Here is a 15,060-nt window from a genome sequence, read left to right on the forward strand (position 1 = left end):
GAGGCATGTACAGCGCCACAAGTGCCTCTAAGTCAGTGATGACGAACATTTTTGGCACTGAGTGCGGAAAAAGAGCGTGCGCATGGCACCGAGTGCCGAAAAGGGAGCACTTCGCGCATGTGTGTGTGCTTCACACATATGTGCACGATTTGCATATGTGTGCACGCTTCACGCATGTGTGTGAAGCATGCATGCATTCATCTGGGCTGTGAACAGGAAAAGGAACTGCCCAGGGAGTATGTACACACTGGAAAATGAATTTCCGGTTTCCGACACAAGCATGCGTGCCGGCCAACAAGTCTTCCGGTTACTGCCATGCATGCACACATGCCAATCAGTTGGCCAGCATGCATGCTTATGCCAAAAACTGGAAGACCAGCTCTTCCAGTTTCTGGCACTGCCACAGGCACAAAGTCCAGCTGATTGTCATATATGCATGCGTGCCAGAAATCCAGAAGAGGAATGGGCAACAGCGCTCGTGCCAGGCAACATGGCTTTGCATGCCACTTTGGGCAAATGTGCCATAGGTTCACCATACGTCTCTAAGTGGTTAATACTGGCGGAAGCAGGGAGGAGAGCCACAGCATTGGCTGCTCCAATGCAGTCTGGACTTTGCTACAGAATACGGGAACACTGTTACGTAACCAGAGCCCCAGCATCACTGGAGTTGTATAAGAACCAGTTATAGAGGAAAAGCCCATCACCGAAGTACAAAGTTCTACCTGTGCCCTCTAGCTGGAAAATCATACATTAGAACTTTGTGTGCATTTATTTTTTCCCTGCTTGCACACAAAATTAGCATGTCTGGGAGTTTCCAAACAAAGCAAAATGTATATATGTCTATCATTCAAAGCCTGCTGAGAGAAGTTAGGTTGTGATTGTTTTTTGTTTTATGTTTGCCCTGAGTGAAAAGAGCATTTCACTGTTCCACTAAATTCTTCCAATAAATGCTCTGTTAAGCAGTTTCCTCAGGCTATTGGCAGTTGCTTCAGTAGGCTCTATTAACTATTTGTGATTTTCAGGGAAGTAACATTTCCTCCAGTTTGAACTTTCAGTGCAACAGAATCAAATAAAGTATTAAATAGTAAAAATTGGAGTTGATAGAATGGATTATAATGCTTCATCTTGCAGATGTGGAATTCAATGTATTCATATTCCTTTAAATTAAACTTTCTTCTACTTACCAAATGCAGAGAAACTTCTGATTTTAGCTATTTTTAACAAGCAAATGAATATATAGTTCAGCACTACCATCTTACAATCAATCTTTCCCAATTCAAGATTTTTTTCACCTCATCCTGCTGTGACAGGATATACATCAATTATAAACACATATTAAACTTAATAGTTTTTTTTCTATTGGAATCAAAATATCCTCTATGCTGATCCTGCTTCAAAAGACACAGCCATAAAATTAAAGCTCAGAATTTCTCTGAGCATATTTTGAATTTGGGAGCCTTCAGAACTGAATTCTTTCTAGAATTCTTGCTCACGTGAAGCTTTCTATGCTTTAGCAGCTTGTTTTTAGTGGAAAAATGGGAAATGTTGCTAGTACCATTAAGCCAGGGGTCAGCAACCTGTGGCTCTGGAGCCACATGTGGCTCTTTCATTCCTCTGCTGCAGCTCCCTGTCGCCAGTTGGCACCACCATTTTGAGAGGAGCTTCCAGTTAGGGATGGATGGGAAGCAGGGCACACCAGGAGGAGACTCTGTGGCAAAGGGCGGGTTTTCTGGTCAGCTCCACAATTGATAGGGCTTTTGGTTAAGACAGATACAGGAAAAAGGACGCCGCACTAGGAGGAGATTCTATGGTGCGGAAACTGGACTTCCAGTCAGCTCCAGAATTGAATGGGGGGCTTCCGGTTAGGACCTTTGTGGCTCTTTGAGTGTTTAAGGTTGCCGACCCTTGCATTAAGCAATTACTAACCTCTTCCAGGTCACTCAGATATCTGTACTATTCTACATTCTTATCTTTTCTTCATTTCACCCTTGTATAGATCACATCTTATTCTGCCAAAATACCGTAGTACTAAATGTTCAGTCTGTTTTCAGTATTCAGTCTACTTCAGACGCAGTCCTGTCCATTTCCTGTAGCCCTTTGTCTGAGATAAAGCCAGAGATTGGATTTAATCAAGATTCAGAAAGTTTCCTGTGCACTTTGAGTTAGAGACATTAAATTATCTGAGGAAGGGAGAGATAGCACTGCAGTTCAATCATTTTGCAGTCAAATTTAGTGTTATAGTCTGCCTTCAGTTGTGTAGTTTTTATTCACCACAGAATATTGACTCACTTGGGTGTTTATGAAGCAATTAAAACCTTTTTTGTTCAACAAGCCTATAGGGTATGAGGTGTTGAATTTGTCGTTCCTTCAAGGGAGTGTTGTATGTAATTTGACTGTTCTCTAATGACTGTGTATTTGTTGAGTTGTTTTCAATAATTTATGTTCTTAATATTGTATTCAACTCAGAATCAGTTTAAGACTAGAGTGGCATATAATACTAAAATAAACCTTGAGGTACTAGAGGGCAGTAGGATGCATAAAGCATGCCCAGTTGTCCAGTTCAGATTTTAATTAACATGAAGAGAATATCTGTAGCTCAGGATTGGCATGTTGTGTTATTGGAATTCTTATAACTCATTTGGGGATGTAGACGTTTTATTACCGTGCTAGGTAGCATAATCAGTGCAGGAATTTTTAGAGACATGACCTTCATTGTTTGATGCAATTGTATATTCTTATTAACTTGCCTACTTTATCTGTTCTTAGATGGAAAAGTCCCATGGGTAGATATTTTTTTTGCATGTGACTTGCAGATGCCTTGCGGGTAATAGATTATTTGACTGATAAGGTAGAAATTCTTTCTTTTGTGTATTAGTGGCTTCAGTGATATTGATAGCTGTTTTAGGGGACAATTTATTTGGAGAATGCTGTTCTTTTTCTGCCACTAAATTTTAGTTGTTTTTAGGTTATTAGCTTGATAAGGAGACAGCTATAGTTTATTTAGGTGCCACTTGATTGTTTGAGAAGAAGATAGAATGTTATAAGCTAATTGCTAAAATTGGGTCTTTGATTGTTTTGTAGGCCATGGGAGGGGGTTTAAGCCTGCATGCCTGTTAATTCTGCTTGCTGTTGCAATCTGAAAGCAGAATGAATGAGTTTTTAAAATGTCTATGGAGAATCTCAGTCATCCAGGTCATGATTGTCCCAAAAGTGCTTTTAACTGGAAAGAGGCAATCCACCATCTAGTCAGAGCTGAAGAAGCTTCTTGGATGAGAAGCAAAACGTCTTCAAAGAAAAACAAAAAAATCCAATTGTCTCTTGAAAAAGCACTTTGGGGAGTTTTAGAAATTTATATGTATAATTAAATTTGTCCCTCATTTTGTGAAATAGGTTTTTTTTTAATACAGCACATCATAAGATTCATCTTAAGTGTCTTAGAACCACATTAGAGCCGTACCTTCATCTTATTTTAAAATTTAGGGTTTGGTTAATATATTCTGCTTCAGATTATTTTTAACCTATCCAGAATAAGTTTTCTCTTATCTGAGAAATTTAGAATACCTTTTTGGTTTTCCTCTTCTACTTTGTCTTTATGTTATTGAATATATATTGTAAGCAAAAGGATCTAAAATTGGCTCATGTATTTATTTATCTAATCCCGTCTTTCTTATTTTTATAAATAACTCAAGATGGTGAACTCCTTCCTTCTATTTTGCCCCACAGTAACAAGTGAGGTGAGTTCAGCTGAGAGAGAATGATGGTCCAAGGTCTCCCACAGGCTTCCATCCCTAAGACAGAACTATAATTCACAGTCTCCCATTTTCCAGAAAACTCATATTTTAAACAGATAATGCTATCTATATAACAAATGAGTGTCCTCCTTATCCTCTAAGGTAGGGGTCCCCAACCTCCAGGCCATGAACCAGCAGCAAAGCTGATGGTGAACAGCGAGTGAGTGCACAAAACTGAAACCATCCACCCCCGCCCCCCCAATCTGTGGCAAAATTACCTTCCACAAAACCAGTCCCTGGTGCCAAAAAACATTGGGGACTGCTGCTCTAAGACAGTGACTGATGCAGAAAATGTTTTTCTGCCAGGTGATCACATACAGTGCAAACCTTATGTTGAAAATACTGGTGACTTTTGTAGCTTTTCCTAATTTGGTCTCAGATGAAGTTAATACAATACATGCAATAGTCTTCTTCAAATTTGTTCTAATTTAATGTGTTTCTGTAACTCATCTGTTCGCCATATAAAATTAAGTAAAACAAAAAACTTGGCAGTTGGTTTATCAATTCCCTGTTATGCAAGAGACAAACCCTAATTCATAGTCAAATTGAACTTTTTAAGTCTGTGATTCTTAGTGGATTTAGCAGCTAACAAAAGTATAATCACTCTTCTCCTTTAAAGAGAAAGGCAACAAGACCTGCTACGACTGCGAGAGTCCCCCCTCTCGCAGGTATGCCCCCCTGCCCTTTCCAGGGCCCACCTTGATGACGGGTTCATTAACCCAGAGAGGTGGAGGAAGCGGGGAATTAGGGGGTTTTTAGTTAAATGTTTTTTAAATATTTTAGGGGGTTCCAGGGTGGGGAGGAGGGCTATACAGGCCAGGAGTGTGGTTAGAGCCAGGTGAACAGGTGTGGTCAGGAGGGAAGTGAGCGGAGCGGGGGAGGGGAGGGAAAATAACATTCCTATAGAGGGCTCTGTGATACCTACGGTCATAGGGAGGGGCAGGCGCGAGGACAGTCGAAGAACGTGTAGTCGGTTGGGAGACTGTGGTCGTTGGACACGCCCGGTCATTTGTACCAACCCCCGCATTCTAGGTGGTCAGGTTCTACAGAGCCAGGGCCTCAGGCTGATGTTGTGTAACACGAGGTCCATGGTTAACAAGGCCCCCCTCATCAACAATCTGATTTCAGAGGGGGAGCCGGACCTCGCGGGAATAACGGAAACCTGGTTGGGCCATGAGGGAGGTTTGCCCCTCGTGGAAATGTGCCTACCAGGCTACCGTGTATTCCACCAGCCACGGGCCCAGGGCAGGGGTGGTGGGGTAGCGGTAATTATACGGGAGAATCTGGAACCGAGAGAATTCACTGTGCCGCAGATATCCGGGTGTGAGTCTCTGGGCGTGAGATGGGGCCCAGGGAGACAGCTGGGCTTACTGATTGTATACTTGGCTCCTCGCTATACATCAGCGGCCCTGCCCGAACTCCTCGAGCGGATCACTGAGATGGCGGTTGAGACCCCCAAACTCTTAGTTATGGGGGATTTCAACCTGCCGTCGATGGGAGAAGCATCTGAGGCAGTTCGGGAGTTCATGGCTTCCATGGCAGCCATGGATCTGACTCAAGTAATTCAGGGCCCCACGCACGAGGGAGGCCACACACTGGATCTTGTTTTTGTCTCCGACCAGTGGACGAGTGATCTAGGAGTAGGGGATCTAGCCATCACGCCCCTGTCATGGTCAGATCACTCACTTCTCCGGCTCGATTTCCCTGGCGCTACCCCCCACCGCGGGGAGGCGGAACCAGATTGTCCCAGATGGTTCCGCCCCAGGCGTCTGATGGAACCAGATAGGTTCCAGACGGAGCTTGGGCCACTTCCTGTGGACCTGACTCGCTCCCGGATGGAGGACTTGGTGGCTGCATGGAATAGTGCAGCTGCCGGGGCCTTAGACCGGGTTGCGCCTTTGCGGCCTCTCCGGTGGCAATGAACCGCCCTGGCTCCCTGGTTTAATGAGGAGCTAAGGGTGATGAAACGCCACAAGAGACGCCTAGAGAGCAGATGGAGATCCTCTCGCTCCGAATTTGACCGAACACAGGTAAGAACCCACTTAAGGACTTACCTTGTGGCATTAAGAGTGGCCAAACGTCGATATTGCGCCACTCTTATTGCGTCTGCAGAGAACCGCCCTGCCGCCCTGTTTCGGGTGACCCGCTCCCTCTTGTCACAGAGGCAGCGGGAGCCCCCTTTGCAGGGCAGGGCAGAGGAATTTGGGGAATACCTGCAGGATAAAATTGCTCAAATCCGGAGGGAATGGGCCCCCTTCAGTGTTCCAGGGGGGACGTCCGTGGCGAGTCTTGAGAGACCATGCTGGGAGGAGTTTGACTCTGTTGCCACTGAGGATTTGGACAGGTTGCGTGGGCGACTGCGAGCCACCACATGTTTATTGGACCCGTGTCCCTCCTGGCTTGTACTGGCATCCTGGGAGGTTACACGAGGCTGGCTATTGGGGCTTGTGAACGCTTCATTGAGTGAGGGTTTCCTGCCAGCCGCCTTGAAAGAGGTGGTTGTGAGGCCCTTGCACAAGAAGCCTTCTCTGGACCCAATGGAGCTAGAAAATTATCGTCCTGTCTCCAACCTTCCTTTTTTAACGAAGGTTGTAGAGAGTGTGGTGGCTCAGCAGTTCCCACGTCACCTGAAGGAATCTGATTATCTAGACCCGCGCCAGTCCAGCTTCCGGCCCAGGCACAGCACAGAGACGGCCTTGGTCGCGTTGGTGGATGATCTCTGGAGGGCCAGAGATAGGGGTTGTTCCTCTATCCTGGTCCTATTAGACCTCTCAGCGGCTTTTGATACCATCGACCATGGTATCCTACTGCGCCGGCTGGAGGGGTTCAATCAATCAATCAATTTAAATTTATTAGCCGCTCCCTTTCCGAATAGGACTCGGGGCGGCGTACAATGGAGTAAAAAACATATAACATTTACATAAACCCATGACATACATAAATACAAAGACACACATGTACGGAGGAGGTTAACAGATACAATACATAGACAATTAAAAACCATTAAAATACCCTAATTATAAAACCCCATATACAATCCAAATTCAAAATGTTAAAAACAGACAGTCAGGAGGGGTACGAAAAAATTACGGTTGAGCCAGGCCAGATAGTTGAAAGAGGTGGGTCTTCAGTTGTACACGGAAGGAGCGGAGATCGGAAGTAATCCTGATGTCACGGGGGAGGTCATTCCACAGGGCTGGGCCCATCACAGAGAAGGCTCTGCTCCTGGGTGTCGCCCCCCGGCACTGTTTGGCGGACGGCACCCGGAGAAGTCCCTCTCTGTGAGAGCGGATTGGTCGTAGGGATGTGTGGGGCAGGATGCGATCCTGCATGTAACTAGGCCCTGTGCCATGAAGCGCTTTAAAGATCATAATCAAGACCTTGAAACGCACTCGGTAGACCACAGGAAGCCAGTGCAGCTCGCGCAGGAGAGGTGTTACAGGGGAGAATCTAGTCCTCCCCATGATCACCCGCGCGGCCGCGTTCTGGACCAACTGTAGTCTCCGAGTGCATCTCAAAGGAAGCCCCATGTAGAGAGCATTGCAGTAGTCCAGGCGAGACGTCACCAGCGCATGGGTGACTGTGCGTAGGGCATCCCGGTCCAATAAGGGGCGCAATTGGCGCATCAGGCGAACCTGATGGAACGCCCCCCTTGCCACGGCTGTTACATGGTCATCCATGGACAGCCGGGCATCCAGGAGGACGCCCAAATTGCGCACCTGTTCCATAGGGGCTAATTGCACGCCCCCAATGGCCAGAGATGGAAGCATCTGGTTGAACCGGGGCGCCGGAAGCCACAGCCACTCCGTCTTGGAAGGGTTGAGTTTCAGTCGGTTGCCATCCATCCAGATCCGTACAGCCTCCAAACACCGGGACATCACTTCGATGGCCTCATTGGGGTGGTTCGGGGTGGAGATGTATAGCTGAGTGTCATCAGCATACAGATGATATCCCACCCCAAAGCCACGGATGATCTCGCCCAGCGGTTTCATGTATGTGTTGAACAGGAGAGGCGAGAGTACCGAACCCTGTGGCACTCCACATGTGAGAGGCCTCCGGGTCGATCTCTGCTCCCCTGCCAACACACGTTGCGTCCGGTCAGTGAGGTAGGAGCCAAACCACCGTAAAACGGTGCCCCTGACTCCCAGCCCCTCCAGCCGGTGCAACAGGATACCATGGTCGATGGTATCGAAAGCCGCCGAGAGGTCTAATAGGACCAGGATAGAGGAACAACCCCTATCTCTGGCCCGCCAGAGATCATCCACCAATGCGACCAAGGCCGTCTCCGTGCTGTGCCCGGGTCGGAAGCCGGACTGGCGTGGGTCTAGATAATCATTTTCCTCCAGGTGGCGTGGGAACTGCTGTACCACCACACTCTCTACAACCTTCGCTAGAAAAGGAAGGTTGGAGACTGGACGGTAATTGACTAGGTCCGTCGGGTCCAGGGAAGGCTTCTTGAGCAGGGGTCTCACCACCGCCTCTTTCAAGGCGGCTGGTAGAGACCCCTCACCCAACGAAGTGTTCACTAGGACCAGGAGCCAGTCACGTGTAACCTCCCAGGATGCCAGTACAAGCCAGGAGGGACACGGGTCCAATAAACATGTGGTGGGTCGCAGACGTCCACGCAACCTGTCCAAATCCTCGATGGCAACCGAATCAAACTCCTCCCAAAGCGGACCCTCAAGACTCGCCACGGGCGTCTCTACTGAACCACTGAAGGGGGCCCATCCCATCCGGATTTGAGCGACTTTGTCATGTAGATATTTCCCAAACTCCTCTGCTCTACCCTGTAAAGGGGCTTCCCGCGGCCTCTCAAACAAGAGGGAGCGAGTCACCCGAAACAAGGCGGCAGGGCGGTTATCTGCAGACGCAATAAGGGCGGCGCAATGTTGACGTTTGGCCGCTCTTAATGCCACAAGGTACGTCCTCAAATAGGCTCGTGCCTGTGCTCGGTCAGATTCGGAACGAGAGGATCTCCAACGACTCTCTAGGCGTCTCCTTTGGCGTTTCATCACCCTTAGCTCCTCGGTAAACCAGGGAGCCAGGGTGGTTTGTCGCCGCAGGAGAGGCCGCAAAGGCGCCACCCGGTCCAGGGCCCCGGTAGTCGCACTATTCCATGCTTCTACCAGGTCCTCCACTCGGGGGCGGGTCAAATCCACAGGAGGTGGCCCAAGCTCCGTCTGGAACCTATCTGGGTTGGGGGTAGGAGGCACCGTGTTGCGGTGGTTCTGCTCCTACCTCTCCGACCGGATGCAATGTGTGTTGGCAGGGGAGCAGAGGTCGACCCTGAGGCTGCTTACTTGTGGGGTGCCACAGGGGTCGGTCCTCTCGCCTCTCCTGTTCAACACATATATGAAGCTGCTGGGCAAGATCATCCGTGGTTTTGGGGTGGGATACTATCTGTATGCTGATGATACACAGCTGTACATTTCCACCCCAAACCACCCCAACGAGGCCGTCGAAGTGATGTCCCAGTGTTTGGAAGCCGTATGGGTCTGGATGGGAGACAACAGACTCAGACTCAGACTCAACCCCTCCAAGACGGAGTGGCTGTGGCTACCGGCCCCCCGGTTCAACCAGTGTATTCCATTGCTGGCCATCGGGGGCGAGCAACTGGCCCCCGTGGAGCGGGCGCGCAATTTGGGCATCCTCCTAGACGCCCGGCTGTCTATGGAAGACCATGTGGCAGCCGTGGCGAGGGGGGCGTTCCACCAGGTTCGCCTGGTGCGCCAATTGCGCCCCCTATTGGACCGGGATGCCCTCCACACAGTCACTCATGCGCTGGTGACGTCCCGCCTGGACTACTGTAATGCTCTCTACATGGGGCTCCCCTTGAGATGCACCCGGAGACTGCAATTGGTCCAGAATGCGGCCGCGTGGGCAATCATGGGGAGAACGAGGTTCTCCCATATAACACCTCTCCTCCGCAAGCTGCACTGGCTCCCTGTGGTCTACCGGGTGCGTTTCAAGGTGTTAGTTACCATATTTAAAGCGCTCCATGGCACAGGACCTAGCTATTTGCGGGATCGCATTCTGCCCCATACATCCCTGCGACCAATTCGCTCTCACAGAGAGGGACTCCTCCGGGTGCCGTCCACCAGGCAGTGTCAGAGGGCGGCGCCCAGGAGTAGGGCCTTCTCTGTGATGGGCCCAGCCCTCTGGAATGACCTCCGCCCAGACATCAGGATAACGACCGATCTCCGCTCCTTCCGCACGAAACTCAAGACCCACCTGTTCCAACTAGCCGGCCTGGCTTGACTAGAACTTTCTGACCTCCCTGGCAATTTTAATTACGGTAAATGTAAATTTTGGGGTTTTAAATTATTTTAACTGTTTTAATCTATTGTTATTTATTCTGTGGCTTTTTATTTGAATCTTACCTGTTAAGCATTGATGTCACCTCCTCCATGCCACATCTGTATATCTGTTTTGATTGTACGTCGCCCCGAGTCCCTTTGCGGAGAGGGGGCGACTGATAAGTCAAATAAATAAATAAACATTTTCCCCCTCATCCTTTCCTTAGCCTTGCCCTTCACCTATCTTCTGCTGCCAACCTTAGCTGTTCTTGAAACGCTGCAACATAGCTTGGTTGATACTTGGAATTCCACGGCTGTAGGCTAGAAAGCAATGGCAAACTGTTAGATTGGGTAATGGATAGGCACACACAGGCTTAACGGTAACAACAGCTCTTTATTAAGTACAATAAGTGAGAACAATCCAGCGAATGTTGAGTCTGACAGCAGCCTTTTTATAGGGACTGTCAGACCCTTCGACCAATAGGATTAAACCTCTGTTCCCACCGGAACAGAGGACCTTGGTGGAAACCACTATAGTTAGAGCAAGTATCTAACACCCCTCCCCTCTTGGATGGAACAATTCTACTAGTTACGTAGTCACGCAGGTATGCGGGCTTTTGGGTAGCTCTGCCTGACCTGCGCAGGACAGGTCGGACGGACCTGTTTGCTCCGGTTCGCTCGGAGCTTGCTGTGGGCTTGCAACAAAACCAGATAAGTTTCTCGGTACCCTCGGTCTTGAGCTGGCTGTGGAAGGAGTGAGTGTTTGCTCCATTTGGGTAGGGCTTTGGCTAACTCGTGCAGGAGTTACCTCTGGTTGTCTAAGAGTGGAGTTGGAGAGGCGGCCACGGAGTTGGTCAATATGCTTTCTCCAATTCCTACCATCCTAGAGCTCTAAGAGGTAAGAGCGAGGGCCGGTGATGCCTATCACTGTGGCAGGAATCCACAGAGTTACCCCGGCATAGTTGTGGGCATATACCGAATCCCCTATGCTAAATGTCTGAATTTTGCTTGTGGAGTCTGGGGGCGATGAGGCAGAATAATTGGGGTGTAGCCGGTCTAAGTGGGACCTTAGCCAGGGACCCATGAGAAGCTCAAAGGGGCTTCTCCCCATAGTGGCTCTGGGTGTGATGTGCTGAATTAGCAAATAGTGGTCAACCCGTGTTTTCCAATCTCTCGGGCCCATCCTTGAGAGGGCCTCTTTTGCAGATCTCACCATTCTCTCCACCTGACCATTGGAGGCTGGATGGAATGGCGCGACCAGGGCATGCCTGATTCCCTGAGCTGCTAGGAAGGTCTCAAATTGGCCGTGAACTGGGGCCCCTTGTCAGAGACCAAGACATCAGGCAGGCCGTGTGTGGAGAAAAGTCTCCGTAGCACCTTAATGACTGCTTCTGCCATAGTGGAAGTCATCAGGACTACCTCTAACCATTTCGAGTAGGCATCCACAACTACGAAAAATGTCTGGCCATGAACTGGGCCAGCAAAGTCAATGTGCACTCTAGACCATGGTGCTTGAGGTCACTCCCACTCCTTGGCAGGTGCCTCTGGGGGAGTTGGTCTGGACTCCTGGCATGGTGTTCAGGTAGCCACCCCTTCTTCGATCTTCCTGTCCATGTTAAGCCACTACACGTAACTCCTAGCCAAAGACTTCATCCTGACAATTCCAGGATGCCCTACGTGTAAAGCCTCTAATACTGCAATGTGCGGTTTGGGTGGAACAACAACCTGGTCCCCCCAAACTAGACAGCCATTTACAACCGATAACTCATCGTGTTTGGCAAAATACATTTTGAAATCAGCCCCAACAGGTCCCTTGGGCCTCTCCTTCCACACCCAGTTCAACATTTGCTTGATGGTGGAGTCCTTTGCAGAGTGACGGGCAACGTCACTGGATGAGGCAGGCCCAGTCTCCAGGCAGTCAATGAGGAGTAACGGCGTCTCGAGGCTAGGGTCAGCGAGAAGTTCAGGCAGCGGACAGCGGCTGAGAGCATCAGCATGCCCCAAGGTGGAGCCTGGTCGGTGGATGAGATGGTAGGAATAGGCAGCTTGGAAGATGATCCATCTGGTCATGCGGGGTGATAATGACACTGGGGTCTCAGCCAGTAAGCCCAACAATGGCTTGTGGTCCGTAACCAGTTCGAAGTCCTGGCCATATAAATACTCATGGAACCTCTTTACTCCGGCCACTGCAGCCAAAGGTCCAGCTGGATGTAGTTCCGCTCTGCTGTGGACAAGGTCCTGGAGTAAAATGCAATAGGGGCTTCGGTTCCATTGGGCATGTGGTGGCTGAGGACGGTGCCGACGCTGAACAGGGAAGCGTCTCAGGTCAGCACCAATGGCAGGGTCCGGCTGTACTGAACCAGGAAGGAATCTGCTGACAGGAGTCGTTTTACCGTGGCAAATGTGGCTGTCTTGGCTTTGCCCCAGAACCACTTCGTGTTCTTAGCCAGGAGACAGTGTAAGGGCCCAGCAACTGTGGCTTTCTGTTTAAGAAAGAAGCTGTAAAAATTAAGGAGCCCGAGGAACGCCTGCAGCTCGGTTTGATTGCGAGGTATGGGGGCGTCCTGAATTGCTTTGATTTTTTGTGTGGTCGGGTGAATCCCAGAGCCATCGATTTGGTACCCTAAGAATTCAAGCTTTGGCACGTTAATTTGGCATTTCTCCTTTTTGAGACGGAGGCCTTTGTCTCTAATTTGAGCCAAAACTGTTCGTAAACGTTTTAAAAGTTGCACCTCGTTTGCAGCCGATACCAAGATGTCATCGAAATAGGGGACGACTCCTGGAATCCCCTGCAAAAGCTGTTCCATGATGCTTTGGAACAGTCCAGGGTGTTGCGCTGAATTGCAGGCGGTGACATTTGAATGCACCCCTGTGCGTCACAATGGTTTGGACCTCCACCGTAGTGCCATCTACAGGCAATTGTTGGTATGCCTACGCCATGTCCAATTTAGCAAAAAAAATTATGTGGCCTAATGAATGAAGGAGGTGCTGTACAATGGGTACAGGGTAGGCGCTTTGTTGTAACGCTTTATTTACTGTGTACTTGTAGTCCGCACAGATGCGGACAGACCGGTCAGATTTGACAGGTGTCACTATAGGGGTCTCCCAGCGTGCGTGATTGACCGGCTCTAGAATTCCCTGGCCTACGAGCTTGTCAATTTCCCTGTCAATTTTGGGGTAGAGAGCAAAAGGTACTCTCCTGGGTTTTAGCCTTATTGGGGCTATGTTGGGGTCCAAACTAAAGGAAATTGGAGTCCCCGCATACTTACCCAGACCGATGCCAAAGATGTCCTCGAACTCCTTAAAGATGGCTTCAGTGCCATCATCTTTCAAGGCATTGATACCGGTCACCTCTAGCACCAGGGCTTGGAATCAATCTAGCCCTAGAAGGCTCTGCAGGTTGCTGCTGACCACTGTCACTAGGAGTTTCTTGCTAAACTGCTTGAACTTCACCTGGAAGGTGCCTTGGCCCACGATAGGGACCCGGTTTCCCTGGTAATCGTGTATCAGGGGTGCGAAAATGCTGCTTCTTTAGGCTAGGGATAGCCTGCTTCAGGGTAGACCACAATATGATGGTCAGTGATGACCTGGTGTTGATTTCCATCTTACATGGAGAGTCCTCGATGAGGACTGTGACCTTCAGCTTTTTTGGCCACCTGGTGCGGATTTGGCCGATTGACATGTGGTGGGTGACTCTATTTTCGCCCTCTGAGTGCTGTGGTGGCTTCTGCCAGGCCCTTGGCTGGGCCTCTGTTGGCGGTTTAGTGTGCTTCTAGGCTGCCAGGCAGTGGCAGGGAATTCGTTCCGGCACACCTTGCCGATGTGCCCCTTTTGCTCGCAGCACTGGCAGGTTTCATCACAGAAACGGCAGGCCGATCTGGCATGGTCTCCTCTGCAGCTAGCGCAAGTCGGGAGACACGGTTTGAATTTGCGTGCCGGCTGGGCACGGCTACTGCATATGCGGCAGCTGTCATTGTCTTCGCCTTCTGAGCTCTCGGGCTCTGCAGCCTCGCGATGTACTCTTTCGTGTGTCTTGTGGAGCGCTTTGCCGCTGCAGAGTCTCAGTCGATTTGACGGCTTATTCCGATGCCCTGACTTTGTCCAAGGAGATCTGTAGAGTGAGGTTAGATTTAGCGAGTAACCTCCTCTGTATGTTAATGTCCTGTACGCCGCAAATTATGCAGTCCAGAACCAGCTCGTCCAGGTCTTGGAATTCGCAGGCCTTGCGGAGCGCCGCAACATACTCGTTAATTGACTCGCCCTCCTTCTGGTTTCTGATGTTAAATTCATGCTGATGAATGTGCTTGGACAGATTGGGTGCATAGTGGGTCCTTAGCATCTGCTGAAGCACGGACCAGGCAACTGATTGTAGCAGTGTCAGCTCAGAGCGGTCTTTCGCCGTCTCGAACACTTTCCAGCCACAGCACCCGAGGAACATGTTCTTGCGGCCTTCAGAAAGGTCCATGAGGTCGTTTGCCTCAAGGAAGCAGTCAAACCATAGCATGTACGAGTCCCAGTGCTTGGTGACTGGGTCATATGGGGTCGGTGGGGAGTGCATTGCCATTTTGTGTTCAGAGAGCGTTTTGAGTTTGCTGCTCAAAAATGGCTGCTCGAAGCCGTGCTGAGCTCCGGGCTGGATGTACTTGCTGGATTGCTACGTTCCTTCGGTTCGCCTAGTTGTCTTCCAATCCCACCTTCATCGCCAGTGTTAGATTGGGTAATGGATAGGCACACACAGGCTTAACAGTAACAACAGCTCTTTATTAAGTACAACAAGTGAGAACAATCCAGCGAAGGTTGAGTCTGACAGCAGCCCTTTTATAGGGAGCTGTCAGACCCTTCGACCAATAGGATTAAACCTCTGTTCCCGCTGGAACAGAGGACCTTGGTGGAAACCACTGTAGTTAGAGTAAGTATCTAACACAAACCACTTTGGTATTTCTGCCAAGACAATTACATGGAGAGGTCCATAC

The 15,060-nt window shown here is 49.5% G+C and overlaps 1 protein-coding gene across 4 annotated transcripts in view; it reads left to right on the top strand.

Annotated features, from left to right (window-relative positions):
• The window catches only part of PRIMA1 (proline rich membrane anchor 1), a 100,444-nt gene that overhangs the window by 69,887 nt on the left and 15,497 nt on the right, over positions 1–15,060 (top strand). The window lies entirely within an intron of this gene.

The sequence above is a fragment of the Natrix helvetica genome (genome assembly GCF_964273705.1).
Source record: "Natrix helvetica genome assembly, chromosome: 1".
Taxonomy (NCBI): Eukaryota; Metazoa; Chordata; class Lepidosauria; order Squamata; family Natricidae; genus Natrix; species Natrix helvetica.